The 16,181-nt window shown below is 48.3% G+C and overlaps 1 protein-coding gene across 3 annotated transcripts in view; it reads left to right on the top strand.

Annotated features, from left to right (window-relative positions):
• The window catches only part of ERAP1 (endoplasmic reticulum aminopeptidase 1), a 540,616-nt gene that overhangs the window by 144,216 nt on the left and 380,219 nt on the right, over positions 1-16,181 (top strand). The window lies entirely within an intron of this gene.

Here is a 16,181-nt window from a genome sequence, read left to right as displayed (position 1 = left end):
TGGCATCTCATCGTGGCTGGGAGGTATCTAGAGTTTAAAATCGAGCTGCCAATGCAATGAAGCGGAAAAAAACACTAATCTTGTTATCACTTCACAGGTGCCTAAAAGAAACTATGATTTGGAGGCAAGGTTTTGACTCTAATCACACCCTCTATGTAAGAGATATGCATGTACTGTAAGAATGAAAGATGTTTCTCCTTTTTATGAGTTATGACGCTACCAATAACTTAAATAGTACTTTGAATGTAATTTCTTTTGCAGCTCTACTCATCCCAGGGTGAAGGTAGGCTGTGAGATTATTTTATATCACACACACATTATACAATAAATCATTTGTGTGCAATTCAATGTACAAGGAATGTAACAAGACAATGAGGGTTACAAGATGTAAGAGTCACACATCATTCATACTGGTATGCGTTATACGTTTAGATTGTTTAGTCAGGAGAAATACAAAGTACGATTTGAACACATAAGCGGTAGTTGGGTTGTCTGTACGAAAAAGCTATCATTACTATCCTAAGGGAACTATTTTTATATTTTAATTAGGGCCAGTGGAATTGTGTTTTTCACTGTGTGCAGCATGTTTCAAATAATTATGTTTTTGCCGCACTTGCCACATATACATCAATTGCTCCATAATCTGCATATTTATAAAAAATCTTTCTAACTCACATAGTTCAAAAGTTACTAAAGATGCAACAACACATGTTTATGTGCTGTTGAATGCTGTTTACAAAGGTTGACTGATTGCCTTTTCTGTGTTTATTTGCTATATTTGGGTGTTAAACCGGTATTAACTAGGTGCAACTTATGCCCAGACAGTGTTAGCAAGTGTAAAAATGAGAAAGTAGTATTATAAAATAGGAAAGATAATAATACAAAATGTGCCACATTATTGTTGCATAATTGCCTTTTCTTGCTACATAATGTAGTCTACCCTGCCACATAATTTGGTTCTCCCCTGCAACATAACTTTAATGGCCCTGAATTTAGTACACTTTAATACAGTGCTTGAAATGTGCAGGTACTGAGTGCCTTCACTTCTTCAATTTGAAAAAGAAAGCACTTGCACTGGTCCGACCTGGTGCAATTCTTTAAATGGGCGAGTAGCAGCACTTCTAAGCAAAAATAACTGCTCTAGGATACTGAGTACCTGCGCTTCAAAATTTTGATTTAAAGCACTTTGCCTGCAGGTGCACTGTATTTTTGAAAACATGTGCCATGAGAAAACCTATGCTGGCAACGAACTGTAGTATGGACACCATACCTGTCGTGCATTAGTGCAGTCAGCCTTTGCCCTCAGCTCCAGCTATTTTGCTTGTGAATTTGCTATTTCAACCTCCAGGTCCTGAGTGCAGCCCTTAATCACTGTTCATATCAGGCTGGCCCTCAAGCACAAGCACTGAGGTAGAAGAGGAGAGGAGAGGAGATTTCCTGTGCGGGCTCAGTACCTGAGCTGCTGCCAAGCTTGAATCTCCATTCTTCAAGCAGGCCGTCATCAGAAGCGGTTGTGCGTGCTGAATTGTACTGACTGCCCTCTAACCATACTCTGCTGGGGGGTCAATAATGATAAAAGTAGTTACATTAATGTGCATGTGTCATCGCGTCTTAATGTAACTACTTGTATCATGTGCAAGCAAGAGACGGTTGCCTCAGAGAAGGAGGTGTGCGCTCGCCTGGGGGAGGATGGGGCAGGCTAAATAGCTGGCAGAGAGAACGAGGTGAGCATCCAGTTGAGCTCAGGCTGTGCCTTACCTTTAGTGCGAGCCACAGATGGGGCGCCTCCTCGTTTCTGAAAAACATGCACACAGGGCCCTCCCCAGCCCAAAAATCAGTCACCTTCCACATGTGATATTTCCCACACAAATGGGAAAAATTTTGCCCTTTTGTGCAGGAAATAGACCAACCTGGCAACACTGGAAGAAAAATTGCCTTTGTGCTCTCGTGAACCATTGAAGTACGTACTGGGCCTGCGCCCTACCTGGTAATTTTAATGCCAGAATAGTTGGTCTTGTGGCACCGTGCACAAACCATAACATACATGTGAAAGTGAACACCACTATATAAGCAAGGTGAGATTTAGTGGTAGCTGTATGTGTGTGGCTAATAGAATGCCACCATATTGTTAAAAAGAAAAAAACATATACACAATTTCATGACATGGCAGTATGTTACAATTGTAATAACCTCCATATCCATAGTTCTACACATCCAAAGACCAACAATATGTTGGTTACAATACAGTACACTTGTGTAAATGTTGCTAGGATATAGAGATATACATACATTTCCCAACTCAGTCCATCAAAATTGCATGCAAATCCCTGTTAATGTTTAAGCCTATGCCTACTGCTCTGAACTGGATAATCCATTTACTCTCTAGTTGTCTTAGTGATAGTGTTCTATTGCCTCCTCGAGGCATAAGCTCTACTGTGTCTGTACCATGAAGCCTGAATTTGATCATGTCACTCTTCATTTTCTGTGTTGTAATCTATGTTCCCTGTAGGCTGTGCGCATGTGCACGTGCGCAGCCTACTTCCCCCTGCGCCCACAATGTCATTAGGAGCGTACACGTCACCACAAACTTGAGGAGAGACCGTTTGTTTGCTGCTTCATTTAAATGAAATTTAAAAAACGAGCATTGGTAAAATTCTTCTTTAGTGTGGGCATGTTCGTTTGAAATGTGTCACACTCTCAGCTTGATGAGCACAGTAAACAACCCTCACGCAAATAGTGTTGCTGTCAAGTATGTTAATTGCTGGCTTTGACACGATGTTTGATACCCATGTCTTCCATGTATTTTGATATTTTTAAAACTACTTTCGGTGCCTTGAAACCTCAATCTGCTAGTTAATGCAAATGAGCAATGTTTCTTAAAAGAAAAGAAGGAATCGGGAATCAACCAATTCACTGACAATTAGTATTGCAATTTAAAAAAACTTGCACAGCAGGATCAGCACTGCCAAGTATCAAGCACCTCATGTTAGAATAACACATATCCGGTCATTTTCCCTCATTACAGAAATGCCTGAGATTCTCACCTAAAAGAACCGTGTGCTGAAGTGCGGTAAAATTTTGTTCCAGTTTCTCACTTTGCTAGATAAACCCTGGGTAGTGTTTATCAAAGGCCACAAGTGGCGCTGGTGTACAACGGGAGGTATAGGATTCTCAATATATTATGATATTTCTGTGGTTCCCTCGTCTTAATCGCTTGATTTTGTTTGCAAAAAAGTGTCACTCATAGTCGTTGAAATGTCACTCATAGTTACACTGAAATTATGAAAATGTCATACATAGGAATCTGAAACCGTGGCATCTATGCAGGATGCTCTGCCACACATTGTTTGTCAAAGCAAGACACCAAGCGAAACAAAAACCCTACCCATAAATTGCCCTCTTAAAAAGTTACGTGAATTCAGAATTTAATGTGTCTGAGGAAAGAACAGGAACTCGGAGAGACAGCAGCATTGCTTGATGCATTGTATAGCATAATTTCTTTTTTTCAGTAAAGGCATGGAAACATATATACACATTGAGTATAATTTGTTTCTTCAAATCAATGCATTGCTTGTATGGAGGTGTGTGTGTGTATGTCTAAACTCCTATCAAAATGAATTTTTATACAATGATTTTTTGGAGATTTTAGACTGTTTCATTAATAACAAACTGAATACCTCGTAAAAATGAAACTTCGGTTAAACCCACAAAGGTGTGGGTTAGGCTACATAACAGCGTTTTGTAAGTGATATGACAAAAGAGTAGGATTTACTATGCCCCGGGCCCTGGAATTATGCAATTCTGCAGCTGTTGCTTTTTTCTCATAATTATGGATTTGCCACATCATAGCTTATCAGCTGCATAACCTACAGATTTTAACAAAAAAATTGTTTATAGCTCAAATGAATTAAAATGGATTAAAAACACTTGTAATATGTTTGCGTGCAGTGGAGAGCCCTTGGCAAAGTTTAACTGGCCATCTTTTAGTTGCTTAGTTCTGTATTTGGTTTTTAAACTGGTCCACATGTGGTGACATCTTTGCCCAAGCAGTAATGTTGTGTAAAAATGATAAAATAATTAAATAATGCTATCAAAAGATGTGCTGCATTTGCCGCATGATTTGCCTTTTCTTGCAGCAAAATATAGTCAACCCTGCTGCATAATTCTTATGGCTCTCGTTATGTTCCTCTCATTACATGTAAATGTTTGCAGGAGGCACTTAGTAACCACCAGAACTGGGTAAGAACATCTGAGCTGCAGGTTACAAAATGGCCTCTTAAAAAAAAGCTAGGATCCTCCAGGCTATGCATTTAGCATTTGAACACATCACCTGTAAGTTACATGTAGTACTCTGCGAAAACATTAACCCTCTAAAGTGTTTGTGATATTTCAGACCTGTGACCAGTTTGTATTCCAGTAGCAGGTGCTTTATCCACTAGAGCTGGATTGCCAATGCTATATGCTAAACTAGCCTGTCTATAAGTCACAGATTTGAATATTGTAGTGGTTAACTTTGGATTTTACTTTAAGCAAAAGCACCAACAATATGAACAGATCTTTTTAGTGTTGGTGACAGTATAGAAAAAATACAGGTTTACAATTTTGCAGGAAGCATCTGTTAGAAGTCAGTTGAGAATACAAATTGTTGGAGCTTCCAGCTTGTATAACTCCTGAAACAATGTATTTTACACTATATCATGAGCAACCACATGAGTATTGTTTTATAAGATCTTTTCAATGCACTGCTTGGTAGAGATAGTTGGGACAATGTGAAGGATGTGTCTCTTTCCTGAGCTGTTTTGAGTGAAGAAGATAATCAAATATGTGTGAGGGGCTAGAGAGACAACAGTTCCCATGGATGATAGTATCACAGGGTATTGAGAGTGTGAATGTGCCTACCAAAGGAAAGGAAATGCTCCTGCAGCAGTGATGGGTAGAGTTAATTGCTTTGGTGGTTGCATGGCCTCTGAAATTAGTTGAAAACTCTTACAGAGTACACTGTCTGTAGACAGTCTTTGGGAGCGTCCCCACTCTCCACAGAGACACATAAAAGTTAGGAAACCTGTGAAAACGTGGCTCCATGCTCAATTTCATTCTTGTCTTTTGATTATGATTAGTGTGACGACGCCCTTTGGCTCACACTCTCTGTAACTCTGACGTACATTAAATTGCACATCTAACAAGAGAACAGGCATGCATGGGCCACACACTGATTTAGCCAAGAATCAAATGAAACTGAAAGAACAATACAATTATGTCAGGCAGCATGTGGAATATGTGGTTAGCTACAGATTACAAAGACTGTAGGCTGCTCATCATTTCCACTCACCCACGTACTGTTGGTTTTGTATGGAAGTATGCATGCTACTTCACACACCAAAAAATAAACAGTGCTATTCACTTGTTTTTCCAGATGTGAAGTTCTGAAACAAGCCTAGTTGGTACCCTGTTTCATGATTTATTTTGAGCTTCTTCTTGTCCCTGGGGTTTGTGATGGCCACCACTGGTTGGTGTAATGATGGACACAGGTAGCACTAGTGTGTGTCCCATGCACTGTGGTTGTATGTGTTATCAAGCACACTAGTATGGGGTCACACACACACACACATCCCGGATGGCTACAAGATCACCCGCAGGCACCGCACCAACAGACCAGGAGAAGGCATTGCCATCGTCCACAAGAATACCCTCAGAATCACGACCAGCACGGAAGACACCGTCCACACCGCCGAACACCTGTTCTTCCAGATCCACACCGACCCAAACACCACCCTCAGAGGGACCCTCATTTTCAGACCACCCCAGCCCGCGACAGCAGTTCAACGACTCCATCACCGACGTCATCAGCATGCACACTCTCGCATCCACAGACTACATACTCCTCGGGGACTTGAACTTCCACCTCGACAACACCAACGACAACAACTCTACCACCCTGCTCGACAAACTCACCAAACTGGGCCTCAAGCAGCTCATCACGACACCCACCCACTCCGCAGGACACACGCTCGACCCCATTTTTCCGCCGGCAAACACGTCTTCTTCAGCCACACCACCGAACTCCACTGGATCGACCACTGCTGCATTCACTTCTCCTTCGAGAAACCCACAACACACCACCCGCAACAGATTCCCCACCGCAGATGGAGCACGGTCACTGAAGACCAACTAATCACTACCCTCTCCCCGGACCCACCTATCGACACCACTGACACAGCAGCCCGCAACCCCACGCAATGGATCAACGACTGTGCCAACACTCTCACCCGATCAAGAAACCTTCTAATAGACGCACCAACAGAAAGGCCTTCTGGGTCACCGCTGACCTCCAAGAATCCAAGCAAACATGCTGAAGACCCAAGAAGAAGTGGCGCCAAGATCAGACACCGGACAACCACACAGCCTTCAAGAACGCCATCTACAGACACCACCAACTCATCCGAACTGCCAAGAGAACCGCCTCAACAAAACGCATCGACAACAACGCACACAGCTACAAGGAGCTCTTCAACATCGTGAAGGAGCTCTCCAACGTCAATGACATCCCGCCATCACAAGACCTCTGCGACTCCCTAGCCACCTTCTTCTACTGCAAGATTGCAGACATCCATGACCGCTTCAAGACTAAGACCCTCCTGTCAACCACAGACTCACCAGCTCCTTCTCTCCTGGACCCATGACAATGACACCATTGAAATCATGAACACCACCCTCTCTGGATCACCATCTGACCACTGCCCTCACCACATCTTCAACAAAGGAAGCTCCGTCAACGCACCCCAACTCCGGAAGATCACCAACAGTTTCTTCAAGACTGCCAGCTTCCCAGAGAGATGGAAACACGCCGAGATCAACGCCCTCCTCAAGAAACCCAAGGCGGACCCAAAGGACCTCAAGAACTTCCGGCCCATCTCCCTGCTCCCCTTCCCGGCAACAGTCATAGAGTAAATTGTCAACAAGCAACTGACCTGTTTCCTCGAGGAGAACAACACTCTGGACCCATCCCAATCTGGGTTCTGCAGCAATCACAGCACCGAAACCGCCCTCATCGCTGCCACCGACAATATCAGGACCATACTTGAAAATGGCGGAACCGCAGCCCTCATCCTCCTGGACATCTCAGCCGCGTTCGACACAGTCAGCCACCACACCCTACGCACACGCCTTAATGACTCAGGGATCCACAACAGAGCCCTGGACTGGATCTCCTCCTTCCTCACCGGCAGAACTCAAGAGAGTCCGCCTCACTCCATTCCGCTTTGAAGCCACCAAAATCATCTGTGGCGTACCCCAAGGATCGTCCCTCAGCCTGACCCTCTTTAACATCTACATGGCTCCGCTCGCAAACATCGCCCGATATCACAACCTCAACATCGTCTCATACGCTGATCTACTCCCTTACCAAAGACCCCGCCATAACCAAAACTAACCTCAGCGAAGGAATGAAGGCCATCGCTGAATGAAGAACAGCTGCCTGAAACTGAATTCTGACAAAACTGAGGTACTCATCTTCTGCTCCACCCCCTCCGCATGGGACGACTCCTGGTGGCCTGCCACACTGGGAGCTGCACAGACACCCACCGATCATGCACGCAATCTGGGATTTATACTGGACACATCACTACCAATGACCCAGCAAGTCACGCCATCTCGTCCTCCTGCTTCCACACCCTTTGCATGCTTCGGAAGATCTACAATTGGATCCCCACTGAAACCAGAAGGATGGCCAGCCAGGCCATCGTACGCAGCAAACTGGACTACGGCAATGCCCTCTACACAGGAACCACGGCCAATCTCCAGAAAAGACTGCAACACATACAGAACGCCTCCGTACGCCTCATCCTGGACATCCCCCCCACCACTGCCACATCATAGCCCACCTGAGAGACCTACACTGGCTCCCTGTCAACAAGAGAATCATGTTCAAACTCCTCACCCACGCTCACAAGGAACTGCACAACACCGGACCAGAATACCTCAACAGACGGCTCTCCTGCTACACTCCGACTCAACAGCTTTGGTCTGTCGACCTTGCTCTCGCCACCGTCCCACGCATCCTCAGAACGACCACTGGTGGCAGATGGTTCTCCCACCTGGCCGCCAAGACGTGGAACACTCTTCCCATCCACCTGCGACAGACACAGGACCTACTTACCTTCAGGAGACACCTCAAGACATGGCTGTTCCAGCAGTAGCCGTCCCCCCCTCCTCTCAGCACCTTGAGACCCTCACGGGGAGTAGTGCGCTTTACAAATTCTCTGATTTATTGATTGATTGACTTTCAAATGAATCCCCCATCCCAATATCAACATTGAGGCCCTCATTACAACCCTGGCGGTAAATGCCGCCGACCGCCGTGCTGACGGCCACCAACATACCGTGACCGCGGCGGTATAACGTTACAGGTATTATGACCCACACAGAGAAATCGGCCACTATACAGACACCCACACAAGTCCGCCAGCCCAAAGGTCAGTGATAAACTGGCTGTACCAAAACCCAGACCATTATGCCAACAGAAATACGCCCACAGCATCATGACCCACAAATCATCGCAGTGGTCATTCAACCACGGTAAACCATTGGCGGTACACACCGCTGCGCTCAAAATACACACACACTAACAAAACTACACCACAGTGGACAACTCAAACTATACACACATACACACACCACACCCACACGCCCAATCCAATATAAAACACACACCCACAATACCCACAACCCCTTACAACAACAACAAAAATTCCAACTGAGAGAGAGACAAGCCAGGAGCACCCACTGAATCTGAGCCACATAACACCATCACCCATACACTATCCACCACCTCACAGCACACACCCCAACACATCACCCCACACACCCTCACACATACCACTTACACTACACCCATGGCACCTCAAAGACACCCCAGGTTTTCTGAGGAGGAGCTCAGGGTCATGGTGGAGGAAATCATCCAGGTAGAGCCACAGCTATTCGGATCACAGGTGCAGCAGACATCCATTGCAAGGAAGATGGAGCTATGGCAGAGAATTGTCGACAGGGTCAACGCAATGGGACAGCATCCAAGAACACAGGATGACATCAGGAAGAGGTGGAACAACCTATGGGGGAAGGTGCGTTCCGTGGTAGCGAGACACCAGGTAGCAGTACAGAGGACTGGCGGTGGACCCCCACCTCCTCCCCCACAACTAACAACATGGGAGGAGAAAGTCTTGGCGATCATGCATCCTGAGGGCTTCGCAGTAGTAGCAGGAGGACTAGACTCTGGTAAGTCAGATCTTTACTACTATATCCCCCCACCCTACCTGCATGCCATCACAAACACCTACCCCTACCCTCACACCCATCACCCCAACACCTCACAGTTACCCCAATATCACAACCCACACATCCCAATACCAAGCCCTGCATGCAACAACAATGCATGGACACCCATCACAGACCTGCATGGACACCCATCACCAAAGCATGTCCAGTAGAGAGACTCAGCCAGGGCACACAGTCACCACTCACACAAGGTCCAAGGCAATAATGCAAGCACAGGAGTAGAGGGAAACACACCCTTTGCACAAGATGGCACACACAGATACAAAAAATATGCATTTACACCCCAACAGGAACCCTACCCAATGTCACCGGACAGGAGGTGCTAGCCATTTCCAGTCCCCCCACAGAAGAGGCCTAAAGTGACGACAGCAGCTCTGCACGCCTGGATCAAGATGACCAGCCCGGCCAGGGACCTCTGGACAGTCGTTTCTCCTGCCACAGTCCCAAACTACCACTGAACCTCCCCCCTCACGAAACACCACCACAGCACCCACCCAGCGGCCCATGCCACTGTTCCCAGGACACGTCAATCAGCACTGTGTCCACCACTACAGGGACCACAGGCAAACCCACTAACCCAGGACAATCAGGGACCTGGGGTCAGTGGCAGTGGGCACACGGTTCAGGGGACAGAGGCACAGGATAACAGGGAAGCTGGGTGGACTGCTGTGCGACAGGGGGAGGACAGGCCCAGAGAACCCACTTTCCACGAGGCACTCTCAAACATCATGGGAGCATACCACCATTCCCAGGAGACCATAGGCACGGTACTGGCCAAGTTTCAGGAGACCCAGCGGCTGCAGGAGGAAAAGTACATGGGGATCAGGGAGGACTTGAAGTCCATTAGCACCACCCTGGTCACCATAGCAGGGGTGCTGGCAGACATGGCCAACACCATGAGGGAGACAGTGGCATACCACCGGGCCATTGACACCAGCCTGAACGATGAACACAGCCCTCCACGTCCGCCGGCGCTAGTGGACAGGGGGTCCCGCCACAGGACCAACAAGCCACCAGCACCCCACCCACTGCAGAAGGAGAACCACCCCACAAACGGTCCCTGCGATCCAGGCACAAGACAGAGAACATTGCCAAGACCCCTGCCAGGAAATAAGACTCTCCTGATTGTCACCCTTCTGACCCACTATGTCACCCTGACCACCTTGAACTGCCATTGTTCCACTTCCTATGCCCCCTTGGACAATGCACCTGTGAGACAAAGAGGCTGGACTCTACCATGGATATTCCTCCACCATCACCCCAGCCCATTGCACATCCTCCTCCACTTATTAGCACTTAAATAAACACCCTTGAATCACAAAACAATCTGGAGTCAGTCTGTACTTTCACAAATGTGTTATTACAACCTCTTTGACAAATATCAATGTTAATGTTCATATGCGGTACCCATATCTGTGAAAAGGAAAGCCAAAGTGAACTGTCAGAGTCCATACACAGAGGTCAAAAGGCAGACCTATACAATGTCCTCCAGTAGTCTGATATGAGAGGAGCAGTGCCAGTCTCTTACCTTTTTCTTACTGGAATTTCTGCATGATGACGTTGTTTCTGTTGTCAATATCTTCTTCTTCCACCTCCTCTTTTTCACTGTCCACAGGCTCCACAGCTGCCACAAGACCAACATCAGGCCCATCCTTCTGCAGAAAAGGCACCTGGCGTCGCAAAGCCAGGTTGTGCAACATACAGCATGCCACGATTATCTGGCACACCTTCTTCGTCAGTAGTATAGGGAGCCACCTGTTGAATGGAGGCACTGGAATCTGGCCTTCAGGAGGCCAAAAGTCCGCTCTATAATCCTCCTAGTTCACCCATGTGCCTCATTGTAGTGTTTCTCTGCCCTTGTCCTGGGATTCCTCACTGGGGTCAGTAGCCCTGACAGGTTGGGGTAACCAGAATCACCTGCAAAGGTAGAGGGATATCTGTTAGACATACACCAACCCTTAGAGACTATCCCATACCCAAACACCTATTCATACTGTGTGGGGGCCTTGGGCTCACCTATTAGCCACACACGGTGCATCTGGAGTTGCCCCATCACATAAGGGATGCTGCTATTCCTCAAAATGTAAGTGTCATGCACAGAGCCAGGATACTTGGCATTCTCATGAGAGATGTACTGGAAAGCCAAACACACCATCTGCACATTCATGGAATGGTAGCTTTTACAATTTCTGTACACTGGTTCATTCCTGTGGGGGGGTCAAATGCCACATGTGTACCATCAGTGGCACCTATGAGTGGCACCTATGATGTCGGGGATATGTCCCAGGGCATAGAAGTCACCTTTCACTGTGGGCAAATCCTCAACCTGGGGGAAAACGATGTAGCTGCGCATGTGTTTCAGCAGGGCAGAGAACACTCTGGTCAACACGTTCAAGAACATTGGCTGATGCCATGGCCACTGTTGTTTGAAAGGACCCACTGGCCAGGAAATGGAGCACTGACAGCACCTGCACTAGAGGGGGGATACCTGTGGGATGGCGGATAGCTGACATCAGGTCAGGCTCCAATTGGGCACACAGTTCTTGGATTGTGGCACAATCAAGTCTGTAGGTAATAATGATGTGTCTGTCTTCCATTGTCGACAGGTCCACCAGGGGTCTGTTCACTGGAGGATGACGCCATCTCATCATCTGCCCCAGCGGATGTGCCCTATGGAGGAGAATGGTGAGCAGAGGGTCATGTACCACATAGGTTGCACAAGGGTGTTTTGCAGTAATGTGATTTAATCAGTGTGTGGCGCTGTCTGTCAGTATTCCTGCCCAAATGTGCAGTGACGCAATTAGGTGCCCTGCCATGTGCCTCCCTGAAATGGCAGCTGCCTGACCTGTAAGGAGGGACAAGGGGAAATGAGGTAACTGCATTGGCGTTGTGCAGCGTCGCGGTAGGCGATCGAAGACCGCCGCGCAATTTAGCATTGGTTATCATTGGGGCCTATGGGTTCCAGGAGCCAATGACGATGTACACCGGTGGTGACGGTACGCACTGCCGTGGATGTAACCACCATTTTCTATCCATTCACTCACTTGATACCTGACCTTCAACAGGAAAGGACCTACACTGCAAGTGCTGCTGTGACCTCAGTCGGGAAGCGACAATGGCTACAGTGTCTGAGGAAAGGGCCCCTGCCTTCACCGCGGAGGAGTTGGACAAACTGGTGGATGGGGTCCTCCCCAAGTACACGCTACTCTATGGTCCTCCAGACAAACAGGTGAGTAGACTGTGAGCATGATGGATGGGACATGAATGTATGGAGTGGTCTGGATGGAAGATACATGTTGTGGGGGGGAGCTGTGGCCTGCATGTGAGGATGGTCAGTGTATGTCTTTCAGGGCATGGGTGGGAAATGGTGGGCAATGAGTAAGAAGAACCGGACAGGTGAGTAAGTTCCATTTTTACTTTACGTTTTCCTCTAGGTCAGCACCCACCAGAAGAAGGGTATTTGGCGTGCCATCGCCAAGGAAGTGTGGACCCTGGGGGTCTATCATAGATGGAGCACCCACTGGCGCAAGAGATGGGAGGACCTGCGCCGCTGGAGCAAGAAGACGGCAGAGGCCCAGCTGGGGATGGCCTCCCAACGTGGAAGGGGTGCCCGTCCCACCATGACCCCCCTGATGTCTGGATCCTGGCGGTGGCATATCCGAAGTTGGATGGGCAGTTGAGGGCATCACAGCAGCCATAAGGGGGTGAGTACAGTCTCATTCAGCTGACTCTGCGCACTTTACAAGATGTCTGGGTGGGGGTTGTGGGCTGTGGGTTCTACTAGGCCAGGGCGAACGTGGTAGGGTAGTTCCCTTGTTAGGCAGGCTCTGTGCCACTCCAACCCCAATAGTGGTAGTGGCCATCTACAATTAGTCAGGCTCATGTGGGTTCCAGGTGTGCAGCAAATGGGGTTAGGCATAGTCCCCCATGGGCAGGTGATTTTCTTAAGAACTGTTAGTGCATGGGCTAGTGCATAGGGCTGCTCTCTGTATGTTGTGTCCGCCAACGGTAGTCAGCTGGCATTGACCATGTGTCTTCTCTGTCTTTCCCCCCCTTTTTGTTTTGTCACCCTGTCCTTGTGTGCATTAGCATCATCTGGGGGAGGAGCAGTGGCACCGGAGCCGGAGGGAGCTGCAACCCACATGGCCCAGGAGGGTGAATGTACGGAGTCTGAAGGCACCAGTGGGACGTAGGGTGAGGGGAGCTCTACGATGGGGACAGGAAGGGACACCAGCGACTCCTCCTCTGATGGGAGCTCCCTTGCGGTGGCGGAAACCTCTGTGCCCACCGCAACAACAGGTACAGCCGCCACCCCCCTACCAGCACTGTCCTCCCAGCAGCCCCTCAGCGTGATTCCCGTGCCCGCTCACCCAGGAGGGGGGCATCTCCTTCGCCCCAGGCACCTCAGGCCCTGCCCCAGTCAGCCATGCTGCCCTCAGTGAGGAGGCTATTGACCTCCTGAGATCCCTCACTGTTGGGCAGTCAACCATTCTGAATGCCATCCAGGGTGTCGAGAGGCATGTGCAACAAACAAATGCATACTTGGAGGGCATTCATTCTGGCGAGGCGGTACAACAGAGAGCATTTCAGGCTCTGGCCTCAACACTGATGGCAGCCATTGCCCCTGTGTCTTGCCTCCCCCCTCCAACCGCCACAACCCAGTCCCAGACCCAATCCCCTCTACCTCAGCCTATCCTAAGCACACCATCAGACCAGCATGCACACACATCAACACACAAAAGTGGCTCAGGGAGACATAAGCACCACACATCCCACAGGCACTCACCCAAGCACCATACCCATGCAGACACACCAACATCCACTACCTACACTGTGTCCCCCTCCTCCACGTCCTCCACCTCCCTCCCAGTCTCGTCTCCACTCACACCTGCATGTACTACATCTTCAGCCACTACCTCCATCACCAGCACGCCCATCACCACATACCACTCATGTGCAATCACCACCCCCACTACCATTCACACGTCCCCTTTGTCCTCTCCCAGTGTGTCTGTAAGCCCTCCTCCCAAAGTACACAAATGCCGGCACACACCCACTCAACAGCCATCCACCTCACAACAGCCTCCAACCCATGCACCTTTACCCAAACTCAGCAGAAGTACACTTCCTACAACTACTACCTCTTCCTCCACTCCCAAACCCCCTCCATCTTCCCATCCCAGTGTGTCTAAGAAACTTTTCCTGGCTAGCATTGACCTCTTCCCTACACCTCCCCCCTGTCCTTCCCCTAGGGCCAGTTTGTCTAGAGCCCTGACCAGCACCTCTGCCACCAAATCCTCATCCAGTGTTGTCCCTGCAAGTCCGGTAACATCGAAGGGGGCACCCATCAGGGCTGCCAGTGTGCCACCTAGTGAAGCCAAGGACCACCCTATTCCACCACCTGCCAAGGTAAAGAAGGGGCCAGCATGCAGAAAAGAAAAGCCGCACCAACCAACCAGCAAGGCCTCTTCCAGAACCATAGAGGACAGTGCCAAGGTCCCAACAGCGACTTCCAAGGTGGGGAAGGGACACAGGAGCAAGGGGAAGTCAGCTCAGGGCACGGAGCCTCCGGGTGAGGGACTGGTGTCACCCCTTTCGCAAGCAGCCCAGCAACCTGTACCGCAGTGGGCACCGCCGCAACGACCGCCACCTGCACCACCATCTGCACCGCCACCTGCACAGTGTATCTTTGATGTTATTGGATGCGTGTGTGTGTATGTTGTTGTGGGTGAGGGGTGGGGGTGTTGTGTGTTGCATGTGTGTGTCACTCTCTTTTTCCTCCCCCCACTCCCCTGTGTACTAGGTGCAGTACTCATCTTCGTCGTCGCTGCCGTCTTTGATGTTCCTGGTAGATGAGGAGGTAAACCAACATGGGCAGGACCTCTAACACGGGCTCCATGGCATCCTGGTTCCTCGTTGGATGTCGAGAGGTGAGTGGTTCCCCTTCTGTGTACTGTTTCCGCTGTGCTTTTGATGGCATTGGTACCGCCCCGGAAAAGCTGGTGGATTGGTGCCTTGTAATAGTGTGGGCGGTACATTGTCTTCCGCCTGTTTGTTGGCGGTGAACGCCGCGGTGTTTGTTTCTACCGCCATGGCGGTCGGAGTGTTAAAGTGGCTGTCTGTGTTGGCGGTTTCCGCCATGGTTGTGATTCCATTTTTTTTTACCACCGGCCTGTTGGTGGTATTACCGCCGCTTTATCACTGACCGCCAGGGTTGTAATGAGGGCCTTTGTGTTTTCTGAACTTAAATGCTGAATCCTGATGTCTTGCTGACCGACTGATGTCCTGATGACGATGACTGTCTTAGCTTGCCAATCCAATTGAGGGGAAGTATTCTTGTTCCCAGGTATGATGTGCATATTTGCTTTTTCTTTCGAGGTACCAACCGTACTGTTTTGTGAGAGCCATAGTTCGATGTTTTTCAAATTTGTGTTACTAAATCGTTTTACATGAAGCCCAAAATGCTGATGCTAATCTGGTGTTAGATAAGGATCCTCACTAATGAAAATCTGCTAATAAGGAATGATGCTTGATAAATTTCTTTGCTGAATCTAAATGTATGTGATCTTGTTTGGGAAATTGTTCTTGTTATTAATTTGCACCATAACCTTAGAATGTGTAATAGTTTAAGCTTTGATTAGATTACATTTCTTCCATCGCTTTGGACAGCCAGTGTTGTTTCTGCATGCGTATCATTTGATTTTGAGATTAATTTACATGACGTTAGCATTGTTAACATAGGGAAATAAATATTCTAACTTTTACTAAAGGTGTGATTATTCATGACTGGCAGGTCATGGTGCATAACAGTTACTGACTATATTGATTATAAATGTCATTGATTATTGATC

Source organism: Pleurodeles waltl, chromosome 1_1 (assembly GCF_031143425.1).
Source record: "Pleurodeles waltl isolate 20211129_DDA chromosome 1_1, aPleWal1.hap1.20221129, whole genome shotgun sequence".
In the NCBI taxonomy this organism is placed as follows: domain Eukaryota; kingdom Metazoa; phylum Chordata; class Amphibia; order Caudata; family Salamandridae; genus Pleurodeles; species Pleurodeles waltl.
Note: the sequence above shows the minus strand (reverse complement) of the source record. Positions and strands in the feature narration are given on the sequence as shown.